Genomic DNA, 21,633 nt, shown 5'->3' with positions numbered 1-21,633 from the left:
CATTATATACAGAGTCGTCGCAATTCCGCATTCGGAGTAACGCGCCTTATCTTTTGAGGAAAGGGTGGGTTTGTCGCGTTGCTTTCAGCATGGATAACCAGCAGACTACGAGCCATAGTTCTCGGCGTCGCGCGTCGGAAGCATCGAGTCATTCTGCATACATAGGTGGGTCTCGAATACCCATACACATGGAAATTCAACGCCATTGGGCCGCAATCCCTAGCTGTTTGGGATTTATACGCCCGCTCCGGAGGGATACGGTATTCAGGCTTATGTAAATTTTACCCGACATTAGTGAAAAAATGGAAATTACCAACGGCGACCTTAATTCTTTTTTTTTTTTTTCTCTCATCATTTCTCTCTCGTCTTCTTCTTTTTTTTCCATCCGATAAGAGAGAGGAGAAAAAAAAAACTTCCGGTGTATCGCGTCTTCTGCACCGATGAAATAATATTCATTTTTATCACAGTTTTCGGAATCGGTGGGAGGGCGAGCTTGCGACGAAATTTTTTTTCTCCCTAAAAAATTATGGCAAGATAAAAATTTATCGTGTCAAGGTCAGCGAAGGGCTAACATTGAAAATAATATCGGAGCGTACAGTCGAGTCGATATTCCTTTCGAACGAAATCACCGCGACTGTCTTACGACTTTCTGGATACTTAGCCATGTATGCTATTCATAATGTGTACGTTTAATGGGAAAGTTTCCCATACAGTTTGAATCGAATATTTGTTTTTCAAGGAAATCGCGTAGTTCCTGGCTGTCTGTTCAGTTCGGCTCATTGGCTTCCGTGGTTATAGGTCAATTGCGAAGAACGAGAAATCGCTGAGAAGGTCTCCGGCGTATAGCGTACCACCTCATATAAAACGTAACCCGCGCGCACGGGCAGTCGCAGAAATCCCGTCTCTCGGCGTACCGAAAAACTACCATAAAAAGTGTAATCGTTATCGCCTTCAATGTAGAAAGGATTTATAACCCCGCGTTTAAAGCAGACACGTGCGTACCGGGAGAAAAAATTCTACGATAGAATTTCACCGTCGATCGCACGCGCTTTGTATCAAGCTCATGGGTGCGGTGACGAAACGAATGTAAAATACTGAAACAATGGAATGAAAAGAAAATTAGGAAAATTGGGAGAAGAAAAAAACAAAAAAATGAAACGGAAAATGGAAAATGGACACCAGCCCAAAGTAATACGAACTTTTCAAGCAGCACTTAACCCCGTTTAAACTAATATATTTTATGAGCTACCCTTTAGACGTAATTAGAGTAATGGAAGGTCTACCGGAGGCTTCTATATGAATAAAGGTGTAATTGTGGGTGGGCGGTTTAAAAGCATTTATGCCTTTGTTGATCAGACGGTGCAGTAGGTGTGGTTACTTAGCTAGTTAACTCGATCACTCGTTGACATGTTCGTCGGAACAGGGATAATTTTTTCATTTTTTTTTTCCCCCGTCGCCATTACCCGTGCGATTTGCCGAAGGAATCGAGAAATCCGTGAACCGTGACTTCGGTGAATTAGCGCAAGGCGATTTTGAAGCGATCGATCGGTACGTTGATTATGGTCGTTAGTCGGCACCAATCGTTGGGGCGGCCAGTTCGCTCTGAGGTGCATCTCAACGAACCGGCGAAGCTATCGCATTGATGAAAAGCCGGATTTGCGGTTAGTTAGACACCCGATTCAGTCGACGACAAATCGGTATCAGTTAATTGATAAATAGACTCCGTTCGAATTCGCGATATTCCGGATATATACACGTACCGCGATACCCGCGAGCCATCCACAGCGAGTACGATTCGATGAAAACGGGAATTTGGCAAAAACTTCGAGGAAGTAGCGAACCGCTTCCGTCTTCGCCGACATTTTTCGGAGAGTCAAAATGACGAGTGGAAACTCGGAGCTTTTATGGCAGGAAAATTTATAAACGGGTCGAGGTCCTCCAATTTTCCTGACGAGCACTCCGACGTATGATCAAATTCAGGAAATTCCTAAGGAAAAATGGTTTCATCGGATAGACGAGCTTTATCCACCCACCTCGAACACATGTGCTCCGAGCGGATTGACTGAAGCATACTCATATTCCGGAAGCGTACGAGATCCGTATCTGCCATACTAACGTACACCGTATCAGATGATTTCAAAAAGCGATAAGTCTTCCGTAACGCCGGCAGTTTCTGCCGGTGGTCAATGTAGCGAACCGAACCAACACCGGCAAAAGCCGGCCGAATACCTTGGCCGAACGCGCCGTTCTCGATACACCGAAATAGCCGTGTATCGAGCATTATTTTCTACTCACATACGTACCCCGGGGTACGTTCGTCAAATTCTTCGCCGTCGATTTCTCTCACCTTTCGGACGAGACGGAGGTCCGATATTTTCTGGCGTCAAACAAAATGCTCGACAAAGTGGATGTTTTGCTTACGGGTTGACCGCCGATGTCCAGAAATACGTACGTCGGTAATGGATATTGAAGCAGACTCGCTCGCCATTACTACTCCTCAGACGTTTCCGCGAACTGGACAGTAGGAAATCAGAAGAGGGATGTACTTCCCGCATAGCATGTGGAATGGATCAATACGTTGTGCAGTGGCCGGTATACACCTGGGGATTCCGATGTTTCAACTCAAGTACCTGTTAAACTAATTTTTACAACCTTCGAAGCTGCCCCCCCCTCCCCCCGGCAGAGGAGTCCAGAGACCGTGGGAACTTTCGAAAGACTTTCAACGAAATTCAACGTGTATAAATCGATGCGAATGTTTTTCGCGCAATTTCGTACGGCTTTGTTCGGTGTTTGGAAAATTTTATGCGCACGTTCCGCCGCATCGTTTCTACCATCGAGTTGGCGAAACGTATTTTTCAATTTAATAGCGATGCAGGTATTCAATCACGGATGAAGAGGTGCATGAAAACGCTGACACCGTTACAACAATATAATCCACCTCAACGTTCTTCCTGTGAGAAGATTGCGCGCTGTGAAGTGACTGGGGGTAACAATTCAACGGAAGTTTACGCTTTCCGTTTTGCACGTCAAGCCACCTAAATTATACGCGATAGTGGAACAGCTTTACGCGTGTCCCGAGGCTAGGCTAGCTGGATATATGCAGATGAAGCCAGTCGGGGTAAGGTATACACGTAACGAGGGTTTCGTAGATCATGCATATGCTCCTCTAGTTTCATCAGTTCCGTTTCAAGATACCTTTGCTCAGAGTGGGTGGGAATAGTCTGTGGGACAAAATGCGGGCGGACCATAAAACGAAGGTAGTCGAATGTGCGAGCTTTAGGGTGGAAAGCTTGCGGGCTATCCAGCCGCTCAAAAAACCCCGGTCACGTGCATTTTCCTCTGTCCCGCTTTTCCGCTGTCTCCCGTTCCCCACGTCACCCTTTGGCGATCCCTCCCTCCCTCCCTCTCTCTCTCTCTCCCACCCTCTCTTCGCACATCCCGTTCGCATCCTTCTCGCCGAGCATCTCCCCTCCCTCCACATTCCCCGTTCTCCCCGTCCTCGAAGGTACGGAGGGATCCTTTACGCAGGTATCGCAACGTGCTTGGAATTTCCTCGAGAACAGTGCCAGTTGACTCATCATTTTAATAGAAATAGCAGGTTTCTGTGTTTTTTGCCCCCTCCCAAGTCCCGTTTACATTACTTCTTTAGTTTTTCTTTCCTTTTTTTTTTTTTCTCTCCGTTTTCCTAATGTTCGACGATGATTTTTGTCCAGAGGTTACATTAGAATTTGTTATTCTCGTATATACTATACATCCGCGTTTTATATCATCGGCGCGAATGTTAAATGAGCCGTGACACTGTTTACAGTCACGATTTACGGTGAGAGATTTTTCTTCGCTGCTTTTCCATTTTCATTCATTTTTTTCGAGAATTTCTTTTTTTTTTTTTATTTTCGCTTTTTATATTCTCCGCGCTTTTTTTTGCTCTTGGCACGATTCGCAGATCGTTTTATAAGGCAAAGTACCCACCTATAGAAATAGTTCGTATCGCAGGACTGACTCGGGCCCGAGCTCCGTTTTTTATTTCATGATGATATAAATTATTCAAAGCGTGCGATCGTCCGCTAGAACGGAGGAAATGGCTAGGAAACCGTGCCCGAAATTTCTCGTCATGTTTCTCCTCTGCGTTGGCTCGTTGCGTGACGTTAAATGTGCCTACGGAGCGGAACTAAATATTATTTTTTTTTCTCTCGTTCCAACAGCTATGCTTCCTCTTGATAGTTTTGGCATAGAGCGAGTTAGTTTTTCCCCGCTGTTTTGTTTAATATCCATCTTCGATATCCTCTTCCAAAAAATTCAGGGACATCGCAAGAACGTCAGGGATATATTCCTGAAAATTACGGTTACCAGCATTTCACGAAATATGGTTTACTATCCGATGCGGCGTTTCGGTCGTAATTTTTTTACCTCCAATTTTCACTTTCAATTACACCCTGAGGGGCGATCGAGTTAGGGAACAAAACGTTTGCACAAGCATTCGACATGCCGTTAAAAAAGTAATTTAGATTATTATACGCGCTTGCGGGGAAACTACCGCGCGAGTAAAAGAAAAAAGAAAAAAAAGAAAAAAAAAAAAACTGTTAACTTTATTTGGCTTGAACGGTTCAACTTTACGATTGGTTCACGCCGTCACTCGTAAAACAGGTGCTTCTCTGTTTTTTTTCTCTCTCTCTTCTTTTCGTTAACCCGATCGAAAGTAACGCCAATTTTCTCGAGCGTTAACATAATGTGGCAGGAATAACGTGTGACTACTAGTCGTCAGCGAAAATCAACGCCGAAAGATAACGAACCACCCCGTTATTTTGTAGCAAGGCGTTTCGGAGCCTTGAGGATTAATTGTACAAAAGAGGCAAAGTAACCGTCGGTCTACTCGAGATTCGGTAGAACTTTGCGTGAAATTTATCCCCTCTCTCTTTTTTTTGTTTTTTTTTTTTGTTTTTTTTTTCATTTTATCTCCGAGCTCCTTTTCCTTTTCGCTCGGAGAACTCGAGGCGGAGAATTTGCCTGAAATTTCGCCCCAGACCGATACTACCTAGCTGTGTTCGCTGCCTTCCGAGAGAGTAAGTCGGTATTGCGGTAACAGAAACGTGGGCTTGGTGACCGAACAGTGGAACGGCAAATCGCCCTTTGCCTGATTAATGTACGTTTCGGTTCACGGTGTGAAACTAAATGCAAATGTTCGCCGTGGTCTATCCGACGGTTTTACCAAGCTCGTCAGCATTTTTTGATACCCGGTTTGTCTTTGGGAAACTAGCGGCAGCGTTTTTCGGATAAAGTCAAATATTTCTTACCCACTTCGTATCCACGGAAACGGCGCGGAGAAAAGTCACAAATAATTCAGCTTCTGAATCGGTGTACATTTCAACGGTGGCGGTGACGACGACGATTTTCGGGTGTAAAATCGTCTGAATTTCAGCGGTTGTTAGCCGGTGCTCATGTAAATGATCCACGGTCATTAAGGAGTTTGATAATTCTTTTTTTTCTTCCCATCGCTTTTTCCCTATCCTATTTTCGACATTAATAAATTTACAGTTGAAGCACGTTTCTCGCGCACGTGACGAGTCCATTGGCATGCTGCTAATGAAAGCACGCGGTATGACCCGGCAAGTTACAGTGAAACGGAGAGAAAATCGCGAACACTCCGCAGAGGGGAAAAAATCGGTAATGATGAACGCGGTGATTTCAAAGCTCATGTCCACGTAGAACGGGTATGTACACGTATGTAGTTAGTGAAATAACGAGCGTATCGTTATATCCGATGGGTAACTTAAAATGAATCAATTAACCGTTGATAACTCCGTCCGACTTGTCGTCCATTCGGGTAGAAACTGGCGATCGAATAATCCCCAGAATAATTCAAATCCTAGCGGTTCGCTTACAGAATTATCGTGGAACTATTTGATCTCCGCTGAAAGTATATCACGGGATTTATCGGTAGAATGATTAAGAAATAGGTGTTTAAAGTCTTCTTTCAGTGCCGTAGATCCCGACAGTGGGTTATATTTTTTAATTTTTTATCAAATCTTTGGTAGACGAGTTGCCGTTGGCGGTGGATTGTTAAAATTTTATAGCAGCCAAGAGAATGGGATGCTGGATTCGGAGTAATAAAGTGGGAATGCGCGCAGCGTGACGCGAATTCTTTTCACCCACCAACGCAGACAAAACATACCACGTTTAGGGAATAAATAACAGAAAAAGAAAAAAATGCTTTCCTCCCAGGTGTTTTTTTTTTTGTTGTTTTGTTCATTTTTTTTTATTTATTTATTTATTTTTTTTTTTGTATATTATTTCATAAATATCCCGCACACGTGCATGCAAAGAGAGTTGTTTATTTTTCGTTACCGTGTACAACTACATTGTTCGCGGTTTATTCACTTGTTTCTCATTTTCTCACCGTTACACGCACGCCACCGACATTGTAATATCAATATTCAGAGGTAGAAATAAAATTCGAATAATAAAACATTGAAATCATTGTCTGCACATCTGACTCGTACCTGGTTTTCGACGAATACTCCGAATTACTTTATGCTTCCAGAGAGGAGCTTGACCGGATTACGCTGCTCTCAAATTTCGTGAGATGCTTTGTGCTATTGTTTTAATCAACGTATCGTGTATTTTTCGGATGAATTGGTATACCACGCGATTGTTGGCCATGGACTTTATCGACAACGAATTAGGGAAATAATGCTTTGAACGATGTTTCGCTGCTTTTGCGGCAAGAGTCGATGCAGAACACGTGAGACTCGACCCGCTGTTCGCCTATTTTAGAGCGAAGCTCGTGGCGCGAGCCGCGATGAAATAAGTCGAGCCGCGAAGCACCCCCAGAATGTTGAAAGCCGCTCGGAGAATAAATGAAAATATCACCAACAGCCATCATATCTTTTAAGTCCCTTACTTTAGGCCTCAAACAAAGAGCCGCGAAGGCTTGATCCCTGGGCTGCGTAAGGCAGCGTTAATTATTTTCTCTCTCCTTGGTTAATTGTCTTTTCCCAGATTTCGAGGGTCGCTTCCACCTCCTTGCCCACCGGCTTTTCTTGCTTAAAATGGTTAATTGCTAGAAAAACATTCGAGATTCTCATGTCCCTGGAGTAAACGGCGCGAATGGAGGTCGCCTGCAAGTATACACGTATCCACGATACGTAGACGTGAAAATATTATTTCAATGTGGTGAAACACGTATTTCTTATGTCTCACCACTTTTCTTTAATTCTTTTCTTACGTACTACAAAAGGTCAGCGTCCTTGAGTTTTCTGATAAAAGACAAAAACGATAAAACATTCCAAGAGGAAATGGAATTGAACGTTTTGCGTGTACACACCTGTACGTACATAGGTACGCCTTGTCATCCGAATGATCATCACGTTCAAACTCCTGGTACCGAGATTTTCTTATCATAACTTCGTAATACATTGGCTTGAAATTTTGCAATGCGACATTTGGGAATAAAAGTCATATTTTACCTAGAAAGAATTGAAACCGATGAGCATTTTCCACTCCTCTCTCCTCCGCCTCTCCTCGGCGCTCCCCCACCCCCTGAGAATACAATTGTAAGCTCTGCACGAACGGTACCGTGAAAAACTTTTTCCACCGATGTATAACAGTAAAAGTTTTAACTTATCCGTGTGGAGACTATTAATTAAAGTAACGTGACAAAAGCGACGAGGTCTCTGTAAATTATAAAGGTAGTAAATTGAAAAAAAAAAAAACAAAAAAAGAAAGAAAACACAAAAAATCGAATAAAAAAGAAACCATTTCTTCGACACAAAAGTTGTAAATACCGGAAAGCAAAATTAATGGATGAATTTTTTCACTCTTGGTTACGTTATTTACGTGTGTTGAATTTTGAAAAGTGAAGAAAAAAAAATCTGTTTCAAAACTTGCGGCGGCTTTTTCCAATTGTCAAGGCAAAGACAGTCAGGACAGGGCATCTAGGTTGCGGAATAAACTTTATCGAGTTGACTCGAGAAGAAAAAAAGCTTCTTTTCGTTACGGGGACAGGTGTCGCGCGGAGGTTTTCAACAACGAGGACGATCGGTTTATACCTCCTTTGGAGTCGGCGGGGACGGTGCTTCTGCGTTCCTGGATTACAAGCCTTGCAGAGGAAGTACTCGACTCCGGGACCGCCGGGGCGGGCGGTGAAGATCCTCATCCAGGGTTTCAAGTGTTGGGCTAGCGCTCCATAAATATTATTGTTTCGTGGTTCAGGAACCTCGAGAGAGTACCTTTCGCTTCGGCTGCGTTGCTCGGCGAAAAGAGTGAAGAAATGAAGAAAAAGACGAAGAGGAATAAGGAGATCCGCGGCGGGAAGAACGCGAGGAAAAAGATGATGAAGCGAAAAAAGAAGCGGTAGAAAATGAAGAGAGAAAATAAAGGAGCGGGCGTTAGAGGGCGGATCCGATGGTGAGGAAAAGGAAAATGAGAAAATTGCGGAGAACGTATAACTGCCCTCCTATTTGGGGAACGTCGTGGCAAACGCGTTTTTGTTTCGAAGTCCTTAACTTTACCTCTGCCATCGATAAACACGCTTATGTATTAAGGATTTCCTTTATTACTCGCTTCTACGTACAGTATACATAAAATATACAAGAGGACCAACTCTCGCCCGTGTATAATATACGTTATCAGTGTTGTGAGCATAAAGTTATGTATTTATTTATGTATTTTTCCATGTACAATATACATTTCTATGTATATACCCGTGTAAACTGTATGTATATACCAAAGTGAACGATATTACCCATATATGTATAGAGGCATGTACGAAACGTATAGCTTATTACACGTTATTTTGGGAAGAAAAATTAATATCGTTAGAAAAAGAAATCAGAAAAAAATATCGAAACGAAAAAAAATCTCGTTATTGTATACTCCGGATCACGAGGTGCGAGACGGCGTCGCGAACATGATTTTCTTTTTCAAACTAAAATCCACTTCGTCGATGGTCGAATACCGAAGAATATGATACTGCGGAATCCGACGAGACTTTTCTATCTATATACGTACGCAGAATGTCGTGCATTTTTCCAACCCCTACGGTACAACGGCGACTTTTACTCCTGAATTCCACGATATTTGTCGTTTGGTCACGTCAGCGACAGATACTGTAAACACTTCCACTTTGAATGAGACCCGGCATTGGCCCGAGAGTACTCACTTGCATCGTGAGAGGGAAAAGAAAAAAATCCATTTCCAAGAAGTCCAACGTCGAACGGACTCCCTAGCTGGCTTCGACGTCAAACGGAAAATGTCGGGTGATTTTTTTTATCTCAGTTCATCATATCCACAATTTTCCATTCTTTCACCTTCTTACGGTAAAAATGTTCACGGTGCAACTTCCTTTACACCCCTTGAATCGCGATGGAAAAAACGAAAGAAAAAGGAAAGAATGATTTTGTTTCTACGAGGGATAAAATGTGAAAATATCCATGATAATATACCGGTGAAATATACATAAGTGATCGTGATATGTGGGCTCGTATGTTTTTCACCGATCGGGTTTGACGCGGTTGAAAATTTCTGGCGTCGACGGAACCTGTGAAAAATGTCGTCGATGCATCGGAGAGATGAGAGAAAAAAAAGGGAATAGAAAAAAGTGGCTGCAGTTTGCCGCATAATAAGCTGCGCTCGGTAAAGAGACATTTAGTGCACTTGGGCCGTGATCTATCGGTTCGAATGGCCCGCGGCATCGGCTTTGGATATATTTCTTCTCTTTTTATCATTCTTTCCATTGGGAAGCTCCGGTGTTGGGCGGGTTTTCTTTTCCCGCCCGTTTAGAGTGACCTATTATTTTCGCAGCTAAATTACTCAACGGTTCCGCTGAATACCCATATCGGCTTTGTCTCGAGTCGACGCGATCGTAAGTATAATAACCCCCCCCCGTCGAGCCAACCCAAAGGTACCGCCGCACCTACCCCCGTCGAGCAACCCCCGAGCATTGGAAACCCGCGCGGAATTCCCTGCTCCGCAGATTTGCGATAACTTTTCAATTACCTTTCGACCGATCAAGTGTTTTGCACGTACCCCATAAATCTGGAATACCGCTCAATCGGTTAAAATCACTATACACTACGGTGTTGAACAATCAATTGATACCGAAGGGGCAACGCTGTAAAAGAGATTTCATAAATAGGAGAACAAAAAATAAAAACTATGCCAAAATTTTTGCATACAGATATTTTGGTTCGCTGAAATATACGGTGTTTGTATGCGTGTGATAATTGTTTGTTCCAGTAGTGAATTGTCATTCATATACATCGGGCTTAGAATTGGTGATTTCAATTAAATTTCGATCGCGATAGTTTCGGGGCTAATTTGTGCTGACGAGGTGATGACGTAGATTCATCCGGCAATTACCACGTGGTCTGATATACAATAACAATAATTTATAATACGATATACCATATCAGGGGGATCAACAGGTCGATTTAACGTGATTTCAATTATCTTATGAATATAGTTGGACTACAGATCATTCCGGGACCCGAGCCGACATAGGTATGACGATGCGATAATCCCTCCGAGCATGTGAGAACGGCGCGAAACAAAGGCCGTTTCTGACAATAAGATTTTCATCGCGTTCTTTTTCGAATATGTTTTTTTTTTATTTCCATTTTAATTGAAAACCGCAATAATAACATCGCGATGCCCTTGACGCCTTGAAATATACATAGAGAACAGGTTTCATCCCCCATCCTCCCTTCCCCGCGAACCCCCCGCACTTCCTTCCACTGCACGAGCACGAGAATAAAATACGAAATTATACAGCAGAAATTAAGATTAATACGACTAATTAAGCCTCCTCGGTTTCCTCGGGCGCCTCGCACCGCGGAATCTTCTTCGTTTTGACTTATTTCGTTGCGTTAAATTAACCGGTTTTAGACCTGGGACAAATAAATCTTAATATTTACAAATTGTGTATGTAAAGCACCTATAGAGGAGACGGGCGATACGTACATATATATATATATTCGGCCACAGCTCGAAGGGATTCGTAATTGAGTCGAGGATACACTACGCTGAAAATTTTATTCTAAACTTTTTCGTCAAACTTATTCTGTTTCGCAGGAGTTAAGAAAACTCCGAATCGAGGCGAGCTAAGGACTGTTCCAACTGACTTGAAATTCTAGCACCGAACGGGGATGACGTGATCGGGGAATTTTTGAAGAGCTTTCAACTATCTTCGTTCCAGGATTGACTTATCGGTAACGCCAGTTTTTCGACGTTCGTAACAAAATTCTGAAATAGGCTTCAATTCACCTGAACAATTATACATGTATTAGTCGCTGAGTGCTTTCCTAATACATTTTGATTCCTAATTACACGTGAGTACAAGATGTATGGAAGACATGGAGAAGCTGAGTACCTAGGCCAGTTTCTCGCAGTCATAACATTTCTATTTAGATTCTATGGTCAATTGTTCGAGGAGATAACAGGCGCGCAACGTACCCGTATAAACTGAATGGTTCAAGTTTATTGTCGTTGAAGCGGATTGTTCGAATACAGTAAACTGATTACATGCCTCAGATATACGGGGAAAGTCTCTCCAGTAGGCGAACAAATTCACAATGAAGTGCTATCGGTTGAGACGATATGGTCGGTGGTAGTACCTACGTATAAGTACACCTATACAAACATTATCATAACGAGCGTACGTTGTACGTCGTACATGAATTACTGAAATCACCTATACGTGTAATTTATAAATTGGAGTACGCAGTAAGGATTTCGGGAATGGTTTGAAATATATTTGGCGATGTTACGGCGTGTGGTAGAATTTACGCTCACGATCCACGTTAGTGTGATAGTAGGGTACATAACCCCTGGGTGATAATTTACTGGGTAAACTTTGGAATTTCGTTACCCGAAGAAGAAAAGCGCAAATGTTTGTGTCGTCTAATGGGTTCGACAAACGTCTTCCGATCGCAGAAAGCTGTTTTCCAAGCCACCCCGCGAGTCATGGTGTAATTTCTTCTTTTTTTCTTTTTTTCCGCCCCCCCCCCCCCCCCCTCCCTCCATCTCTCTTCTTTTTTGATTGCTTGTAATTCCATTATCATATAAATACGAAAGAACGCACAGGTGCAAATCTGATTACCGGAATTCGAGTTGAGAGCAAACACGACCGCAACTTTCGTGTATTTTGGCGCTAAGCCTATAAGGATTCAGGACATCTCCACGGAAACCTGTAATACCGTACACCTCACACCTAGGTACATAATTGCCTATTCGCGATTCGATTTCAAATCTGAAATCACGTTACATAATCTCAGGCTATGTAAAAACTTTCTGTACTTTTTAATTCCCTTTTACTTCATATTCACCTACGTTGATGCGATTCGAGTAATCGCGAAGTAATTGAAAAATGTTCTCACCAGATTCACACTCTCGCCACGTGATTCAACGGGGTGTGATTAAATACAGAAAAAAAAAAATTAGGAAACCGAAAAAAAGCGAAATGTAATTTTGTCTACTGAATCAGCTATCTAAACATCGAACTGTGTGGCGCCCAGCCGCGAATTGCGGTGTTTGGATTTCTAATTGGTGTATTTCACACAATCTGCATATGAGTGTATAATATTTCCACCTGAGTTTTATTACATTCCTTTTTTTCCACATTTTTTTCTCTCACCGTCATTCCGAATCGTGTAAAATAGCTAGGTATGCGAATAAACGAGTCGCTGGTGGAGTTAATTTTTTTTCTCTCCCTCGAACTCGTGTATATAATTTGGTATGAACTTAAAACGAAGAAAGCGGTGAAGAAAATTTTGAACCAAAGAACAAAATGAAAAAAAAAAAAAAAAAAAAGAAGAAAGTTAAAGTTTCTACAAGCGTACAAATTAGTAATTACTTATTCTTTTGTTATAAAAGCTACGAGTTACAGCACAAGAAGAAGGCGGTGCAGATACTTGGAGTTGATAAACGACTCTGCCACACGCTGCAATGCAGAATACGGGAATATATTGCTTGCGAGGTATTTTCACTTCTCTGTGTTTTCATACATAGATAAGAAGATAAAGATGAAGAGAAGGAGGAAGCGCGGAAGCGCGGAAGCACGTAAAGGGAAAAAGTCAGAACGAGCAGATTGGTAACGAGTAACCGTTTAACGACTTGAAACAAAATTTTGAAATACATATCGATATGTGCGTGGGCATGAGTGTTGAAAGTTTAGCGAAAAATGTAACGAACGAAGGAAAAAAAAAAAAAGAAGAAAAAATGAGTATTTTTCGAATGCCTTTTCAAGTTCAACGTTACGGCGATGAGAATTGTTCGTTGAAAGTACTCGATACTTCATACCGATGTCCTGCAGCACAAAAAAGTGGATTTGATGATCAATTTTTCCAAACTAAACTTGGGTGAAAATGGCTAATCAATCTCGCCGCGAAGCTGTTTCATGTGGATCGATGTTGTGACGTAAAAGCCGGCGATAGATTCCATCTAATCCTTGCGACCCTGTCACCTGGCTGCAAGATTATGCAGATGTCATCCATAATCTTTAATCTGTGTAAACGCAGTCCCACACAATCTATTTATAGGCTTCGATTTTGGGTTAAGTCGTTAAGATTATTTGCTTTCAAAACCGAGTAGTTCGGTGTTTACCACGGATATCTCATAGTTTCGTCACAACGTCGTCGGTGTTTCTTGTCAAATCCAATCGAATTAGTCGAAATTTCACGACTCGAAGCTGTACAATTTTTGGAGAAAAGTTGGAGGAAAGAATGTTGAAAAGCTGTGACTGCTGTCGGAGATAATCGATTCTTTTTTCTTTCCCTTAATTTCAACCCGGCGGGGAAGCGCTACCTGGAAGGCTTGTGTAGGCATACTTTAATAAAAACCTTTTCAACTCGGATTGATATCCGGATGCCGCCTACCCGTGCAGGCACTATACGTCATCCCGTAGCGCCCTTTATCCTTCGAGGCCCTAATAAAAAAAAGTTTAATATCGTCGTCGCGTTCAATCGGTTATGACTATACGTCAACCTGCCGAATTTACTCCCTTAGAAAACTGACTCGTGTGAAATGGAAAATTTTGAATACCTAACCAAGTGAAGAGAAACAAAAGGATGTTGAAAAAGTGAGAGTATTTTATTCGGTGAATCATCACCTCATTATTTAAAGCCAAATTCCTCGTTCTCGCGGAGGAGTTGACGATTATTCCCGATCGTCTTCCAGTCGAGCGAAAAAGTTTGTCAGATTATCGCACGTTACGTTCACGTCAACCGATTCGAAACCGTGAAATCGGCGAATAACGAGAGACTCGAATTTTCCGAATTGATCACACGTATAATCAATAGGTGATCGGGATTCATTGTCAGACACAGTGGGTTTGTAGTTTGATTTGAGTTTCCTTGCTTCCAACTTGGAATAGAAATTCGGAATTACTCGTTCGAACATCCTGCGGAAACGGTGGTGGACTGAGGTGGGTTTTAATTACCGGAGTGATTGGTGAGTACATGAGAAAACCAGTGGCAATGTTTACTTGTTTACGATAAGTCTTTGTATGAAACCTCATGCCATTTAATCCGCGGTGACGGTTGCATCGGCTCAAATAAATTGCGGAAACTGCAGAGTTTTCATTATCCCTTTCAGATCACATGTAATCCGATGCCGCGGAATGACTCGCACTTACGAAACAGCGTCGGTAACGCGGTAAAATGTGAAAGGGAAAATGTAAGAGCGACGCAGGGGAGAAAAAGTAGACCCGGTAACGTACAATTTATTGGGCGAAACGCCGGCTCCTTTTGTTAACGAATATTCCGAGGGAATCTCATTCATTGTATTGATTATCACTGCAAGCTTACATTAGAGACGTACAAGCCCTACGGCGGTATCACCACTCTCACAACCACGCCCATTTCTACCCCGTCACTCGCTGTGCGTATCTCGTTTCACTTTCAACGATACACTTCGCGATATTGATCATCGAATTGAATTCCGTTCCCTCGATGACTGAATTCGGTTAATCCGACGAACTCCGTCGTCGGAAAATTTTTATTTTCGTTTTCTTTCTTGTACTCGACTGCAGATCACCCATACTGGCTCGCTGTACGATTGATAACGTGTATAAAATATAGTTGACGATAATTTTTGTTGCGCGGACAAAAGGCTGGTGAAGGATACGAGGGTTTCATGCATTTCGTGACCTTTCCGATGGCGCATAGTGCGGCGGTTGAAATGAAAATACGGAAAAATGTAGAATCTTAGGAATTATTTCAAGATATTATCGCGGGTTATGAATTTTGCAGGATGCGGTCTATTCGAGGTACTCAATCATGGAAAGCTTGATATTAATACACTATTTCCAGGAGAATAATTCACCTTCGAGAAGCTCCAACGATATCTGTGGTATTTCAGTTCAACCGGAAATAGTGAATTCAATCTTCCTGACTGGCTACGGATCTCACAGAAAATTTAATGCAAACACTAGCTTCCTGTCTCAACCTCAGTTATCTAACGATCTGTGAACTCCGATCATACTATTTGACTTTATAACCCCATTCGTTTTCTCTGGTTTTGGATATATCCAGACCGAGCTCAAGTTCATACGAAAGATCACCCGGGGTCCACAACTGATTTATGTCTAACCGAAAATCACCTTGTTTATGTGGACCGCAATCTACATACGAACACACGTACATGTATTACATAGATGCATATCAATCGAGTGGATTACATGCACTTCTCATATTCATGCATAACTCGGTTGCGTTCTGCACTCGCTCTAATCTCTGTTCGACGTTCGCAAACGACGAAATGCACATCCCGAGAACGCAACCACCGCTGAATCCGAAGTATGTGTCATTTTAATGAGACCGGATTTCAGCGGATACCGAAGAAAAAGAAGAGAAGATTTTGATATTGCTCGAAGGCGTCCGTCCCCACCTGCACACAGGCTGTGCATTTCATGCGCTGCGATTAATCAGGAGGGTAAAATGTTTGAGAATTTTCTGTTTGTCTTACCTCGACGTAACCCACAGCTAGGTGAGATTATTTGATGAAACCCTAATTGAGCCTTTGACGATCCCCGCCACCAATTATGTGGCCTAATTACTGTTTCCTGGTAGTTTGCACAAGTTTCTAGCTGCGTCCTCGTCATCGTGGGCTCGCACACCGTCGCTCGCGCTGCACGCTCACCGACCTCAACATCGGGGAAACATTTCCTTCCATCCTTCTTCTCGGTTTCCAACGCGACTGATGGCTGGTGTCAATATACCATTAAACCCTCTCCGAACCGGTGGTCACTCAATCACCTGCCCACTGAGCTTTTGCTTCGGACCGCACAAACCCGGCCTGCGGGCTCGTGATTCGATGCAAAATATTATCGAATCGCACGTTTTACAAGTCTCCTTGCCCAGCCGTGGCGATTGCGTGGAAAAATCCTCTCGTCTTTTTGTAAAAGTCCCAAGCTTGGAAACGACTTGGCGTGTCTTTGGACATGACTGCGTGAGGGATGGTATTTCGCCGAGAACCGCGTAAATCGTTTTGCGTTCACGGTGGTGAATAATTTCTCGAATTATTACCTTTTTTTAGTAGATGAAATTTAATCGTAGCACCGCGGAAGGGTGGTAAATCGAGTATTGGACGGCGGAAGCAACGAGAAAAACGCGCTCGGCTCTCAGGTGGAAATAAGTTTAAATTCGCTTTGTTCCGTATCCATTACCAACAATGTCGCGAGTTCTTTCAGCTCGTGAATTCAATTCAGCGATCTTGGTCACGGAGGAATATAAAATCGGTTGCAGGTGCCATTTCGTGGTGGGGTCCGACGGCACCGGTTCAAAAGATTTCCAATTTTCCACGCTTCGTCGTTTTCTTGACGAGTTGCCTCGTTAAGCCGAAAAAGAAGAAAAATGTGGTAATCTGTGGAAAAAAAATGTTATTCCATAATTCCGAACGTAGACATTGGTTTTGCCTAGGAGTGATCGGATTTGCTGGTGACTGATTCACTTCGCCCCCATTAACTTGAACCAGCAGTTTCAGCCCAGCTTTACAAGAAATCAAACGGATGCCGCAGGTAGGAGGAGAGCCTCGCCGCCTGCGGCAAGTTCGATTTATATCGATTGCCCCGCGATGCGGCGTGATGTAGACTGAAAATGCAGGAAAAACCTGCGCATAGGGTATTGCTAGGTCATCGAGGCGCGGTTTCAGCGCTAGGGTAGGTGGGAAAAAAAATTTTTTTTTCGTCAAAAATCATAGAAAATATCTAAAAATTGTCGATTGTGATTGTTTTTTATTCGTTCACTGTTTAAAATTTTTTTCTTATCATTTTTGTAATTCGAGTATAAAATTAAAAAATGACATGCTCTTTTTTGACTTGAAATTGAAGTTGAGTAAAAAACAATCACAATCCAAAATTTTTAGATGTTGTTTAGATCGATTGCATGAGTAGATTTTTGGCATAAATTTGATGATATCTCGAAGGGTCAGGTAGCCACGGGCGCGCGGTTTGTTTTGGGGCGTCACCTCTGCTCAGCCCCGAAGGTGACGTCTCACAACAAAGCGCTACGCTGCTGGCTACGCTGACTCCAGCAAAGCTCGGGCTCGTTGGTAAATTGAAGAATTCGAATATTCCGACCCATGCATGGATTGCGACGAATCAAAGTGGGTCTACGACTAAAACCAATCGATGTGTCTTATAATTTTGCTGCTCCCAACAGCAAATAATTGATGATTACTCGATCGATTGCATGAGTAGATGATTTTGGCTCTTAGATTTGAATTCCTGAGCTGATTATACGTGAGATCACCCTTGAAAAGCCAAAAAAAAAATTCGATTTTTAAGCGAAAAATAAATCATTGTTTTAGTTGGGTCTAATATGCTTTTCTGACGTATTTTGATCTCAGGAATCCGAATCTGGAAGAAAAATTAATCTATCTCTGAAATTGACCGAGTTATCGCCAATTTTCAGCTTTTTGGGGTCAAAAATAAAAAATTGATTTTTTATTCTATCTTGATGTAACTTGAGCTCAGAAATCCGAATCCGGAAGAAAAATTTATCTATCTTCAAAAATGACCGAGTTATCCCCATTTTTTCGCGATTTTTGGTATAAATTTGAGGATATCTCGAAGGGAAAAAATCGTAGCTCAATTTGGACAACGGATTCGTGTTTCTGAGGTCAAAATACATAAAAAAAGTGCCATACGATCAATTTTGAAAAATAAAAATTTTTGGTCAAAATTTGAAAAAATCGTAAGGGGTACCCCTTGGAAAAATCTCAAATTTTGGCCAAAAATTTTTATTTTTTAAAATTGATCGTGTGGCACTTTTCTTATGTATTTTGACCTCAGAAACACGAATCCGTTGTCCAAATTGAGCTACGATTTTTTCCCTTCGAGATATCCTCAAATTTATACCAAAAATCGCGAAAAAATGGGGATAACTCGGTCATTTTTGAAGATAGATCATTTTCTCTTCCGGATTCGGATTCCTGAGCTCAAATTACATCAAGATAGAATAAAAAATCAATTTTTTATTTTTGACCCTAAAAAGCTGAAAATTGGCGATAACTCGGTCAATTTCAGAGATACATCAATTTTTCTCCCAGATTCGGATTCCTGAGGTCAAAATACGTCGGAAAAGCATATTAAACCCAATTAAAAAAATGATTTATTATTTGCTCAAAAATCGAAGCGCTTGTGCCCGGAATATATTTCGCGCGGCTTTTAATCGTGTTACATCGGCAAGCTTTAGCTCCATTCGAAGCCGAGCGCACGAAGATACCAGAAATTGTTACCAGAGCCGGCGGCTAGCCACGAAAATCAGATGGTGACATTGTCCTTAGATTGGATCAAATAGTTTCCCTTGAGGCACGAGTCCGACGGTCTAGAGGTCCTTTGGACAGCACCTGAGGTCATCCTTTTGATGAACCACAGCGCTTACCGAACCTCGGCGAAAATGACGCGGGTGTTCCGAGAAAGTTGGCGGTTTGCCGCTGATTGGTTTGCACACGTTCCCTCCTAACCATCTCAGTCACCGTTGTTCTGCCTGAGAATAGTTTTTGTCCTCTCCTCTCAACCCTATACCGTATCTTAGAATTATTCTCAACCGAATGACGATTGAAGAAATCTTCAAAAATTGCAAGGATTCTCAATTTTAAAGAAGCGACGACGAGTCAATCATCGTAGTCAACACCTCACCAATCTTGTGGCTACCAGCGGGAGCTTTCAACTTTAGCAGAAAATCTGCCCAGGGGACGATCGCTACGTGCGGTATACTTTGACCAATCGCGTAACCGTGGAAGCAGATGGCTTTACGGAAACATGTTATAAACAGCGAGCCACTAATATAAGTTACACTCCACAGGCTACGTTCGAACGCCTGCAGCCGGTCACGACTGTGTTGAATTTACGGTAGTCGATAGTTCTTCCAGCACCGCACAGTAGTGCAAAGCCTGGTCACCTGTTCACGTCAATGTCTACAGTACGTCGACCGCTGTAATGATCCTCCAGACCATGATTTACGACGTAAATCGTGACCGGATTTGTTGTGTCAAGTGAATACCAGGTGAACTTGTCCAAATAACTTTAAATTAAGACTGGGATTTACCAGAAAGTCGGTGTTACACGTTCGTGGGAATGAGTTACACGGTTCATTATCGTCTGTCAATTTGGTGTAAACACACTTTATGGGCTTGCGGGTTGAGCATTGGATTCTTGAAATACCGCGCGTGTATTCTGCACGGTCGTTGCCGGAGAACCGTCGAGAACAACGCGAGAAAAGGGAGACAGGCTTGCCAAAGAACTCGTAAAAATGTACATTATTTCCAAGTACATAATAAATTTTTTCGTTCGGTTTATTACAGAATATGCCGTATAGTTGTCATCCTGATAAAAGCACCTGTCCTACCCTCGTCAGAGCTTCCGCCGGTACAATTAACGCTTCGCCAACCGAGTGGGCGTTGTTTCTGGTGTTCCCTTGATGACTCGAAAGTGAAATCAAGTGAAATTCGTCACGTCTCGATGGAAAAAAAAAAAAGAAATCCTCGTCGGATCGCCGAATAGACGCGTCCGGCTCGGCGTAAAAACATTTCAACCGTTTGTTAATATTTGTCCCACATGCCTACGGAGCTTGCGAAATTAGTGGTATCTCTGAATTATCACACCGTCGGAAGACGGCGGGTCCCCTGGTGCAGCAGCTGCTCCGAGGCATAACGTACGATGCAGGAAATGTACGCGAAAGAGATACGTACAATACAAAACACGGACAATCTTGGTAATGGAGGGGTAAAGAAAAAAAAAGAAAGAATTGCATGAATGGGCGGTTGCTTCCGCCACGCGTCCCCAACGCTTCCCAACATACCGGATAGCTCATAGCGACTCGCGGAGTCCGTGACGCGATGCGGGCGTAATTAAAAAGCTGAGAAAAGAAGCGAGAAGTCTAAACTGCTAGGGGGCGGACAACGACGCTGCGGCTATCATAACTCGACGTGCAGCGACGCGACGCCCATTTCGCGAGAGTATGTTTTACGCTTGATTGCAGTTTCATTATTCGCGCTTAATGAACTAGCCGCGTATTCACCGACGGTCCACTTCAAGACAGAGAAGTCGTTTCGGAGCAGACTTTGGTGAAATTATACTATCGGACTGCTAATCGCTTCGCTTAATCGGCGCGGTAGAACGACTGACTCGATTCGAATCGATAACTTCCGACTTTAAATTCTCCGGGAACGCATCGACTGATGTCGCTCTTCCGGTTTTGGAATTTCGCGAAAAAACTTTGATTACGGTCAGATAATGCCCGACGATATTACCATACACACGAAATAACACAATCTCCGTTTCTTCGGTTGCGCGAACAAAAAATAAAACCATCAACTTCCGTCGTGATATATGAACGTTACCGTGCCATAAACTTGCAGAAATGTTTCACCCAGGGTCAAGATAATGTCTAGTACTTTCGTTCCTTGTGCTCGCATCGCACGTAATTCGCAGCCTGCAGGACCGAGCCGTTTTATGGACGATTAATCTTTACAGTCTCGGAATGCGGGTGCCCCTTTAACGCTCGTTCATAGGGCGTGCCTTAATTTTTATCGGAAAATTAAAAGCAGACTCTGATTGTGGACGGTATTTAATTTCTGCACAAGATTATTTTTTAGTCAGTCCCGCTGCAGCCGGACGTCCATAAAATTGACGTTGGAATCGATCATTTCTTAGAGCAACCGATCAAGTTGATCTCCAAAGTGCAGAGCAAAAAGCAATATATTTGAAAGAAGTACTGGACAAAATAAATGTCCGAAAATTTGCGGAAATTGATACGGGGTGGCTCTCGTGTTATTTTCATCGTACCTGTGGTGTACACCGAAAGGAATGCCTCGCATTTTGTACAATTCAGGGTGAATTTAAATAACGCAATCCAATTGAGTATATCCAATGAATATCGGAAGCTCATTTTAAAAAGCGATAAAAGTTAATAAAACTTTCTTAAGCTGAAAAGCAGTTGAGGAAGCGGGGTACTTTACGGTTTTCAGATCTCATTCTATCTGTCCATAAAAACAATATATGATGACGATATAACCGTGGGATATAAAAATAGTGTAAGTTCGCGTTAAACGATGGTTGCGTTTTAGTGTCCGATAACGACGTGCCGGTCTCTTCAGAATAATCGATGCGTTCGAGTTTCAATTCATACATCGAGAGGG

General features: G+C 42.6%; 1 protein-coding gene across 1 annotated transcript in view; it reads left to right on the top strand.

The window, feature by feature from the left end:
• Positions 1–21,633, top strand: part of LOC105686800 (zwei Ig domain protein zig-8-like) — a 208,303-nt gene that overhangs the window by 56,677 nt on the left and 129,993 nt on the right. The gene's annotated exons all lie outside the window — the stretch shown is intronic.

This window comes from Athalia rosae, chromosome 3 (genome assembly GCF_917208135.1).
Source record: "Athalia rosae chromosome 3, iyAthRosa1.1, whole genome shotgun sequence".
Taxonomy (NCBI): Eukaryota; Metazoa; Arthropoda; class Insecta; order Hymenoptera; family Athaliidae; genus Athalia; species Athalia rosae.
This window is presented reverse-complemented; position numbering and strand designations above follow the sequence as displayed.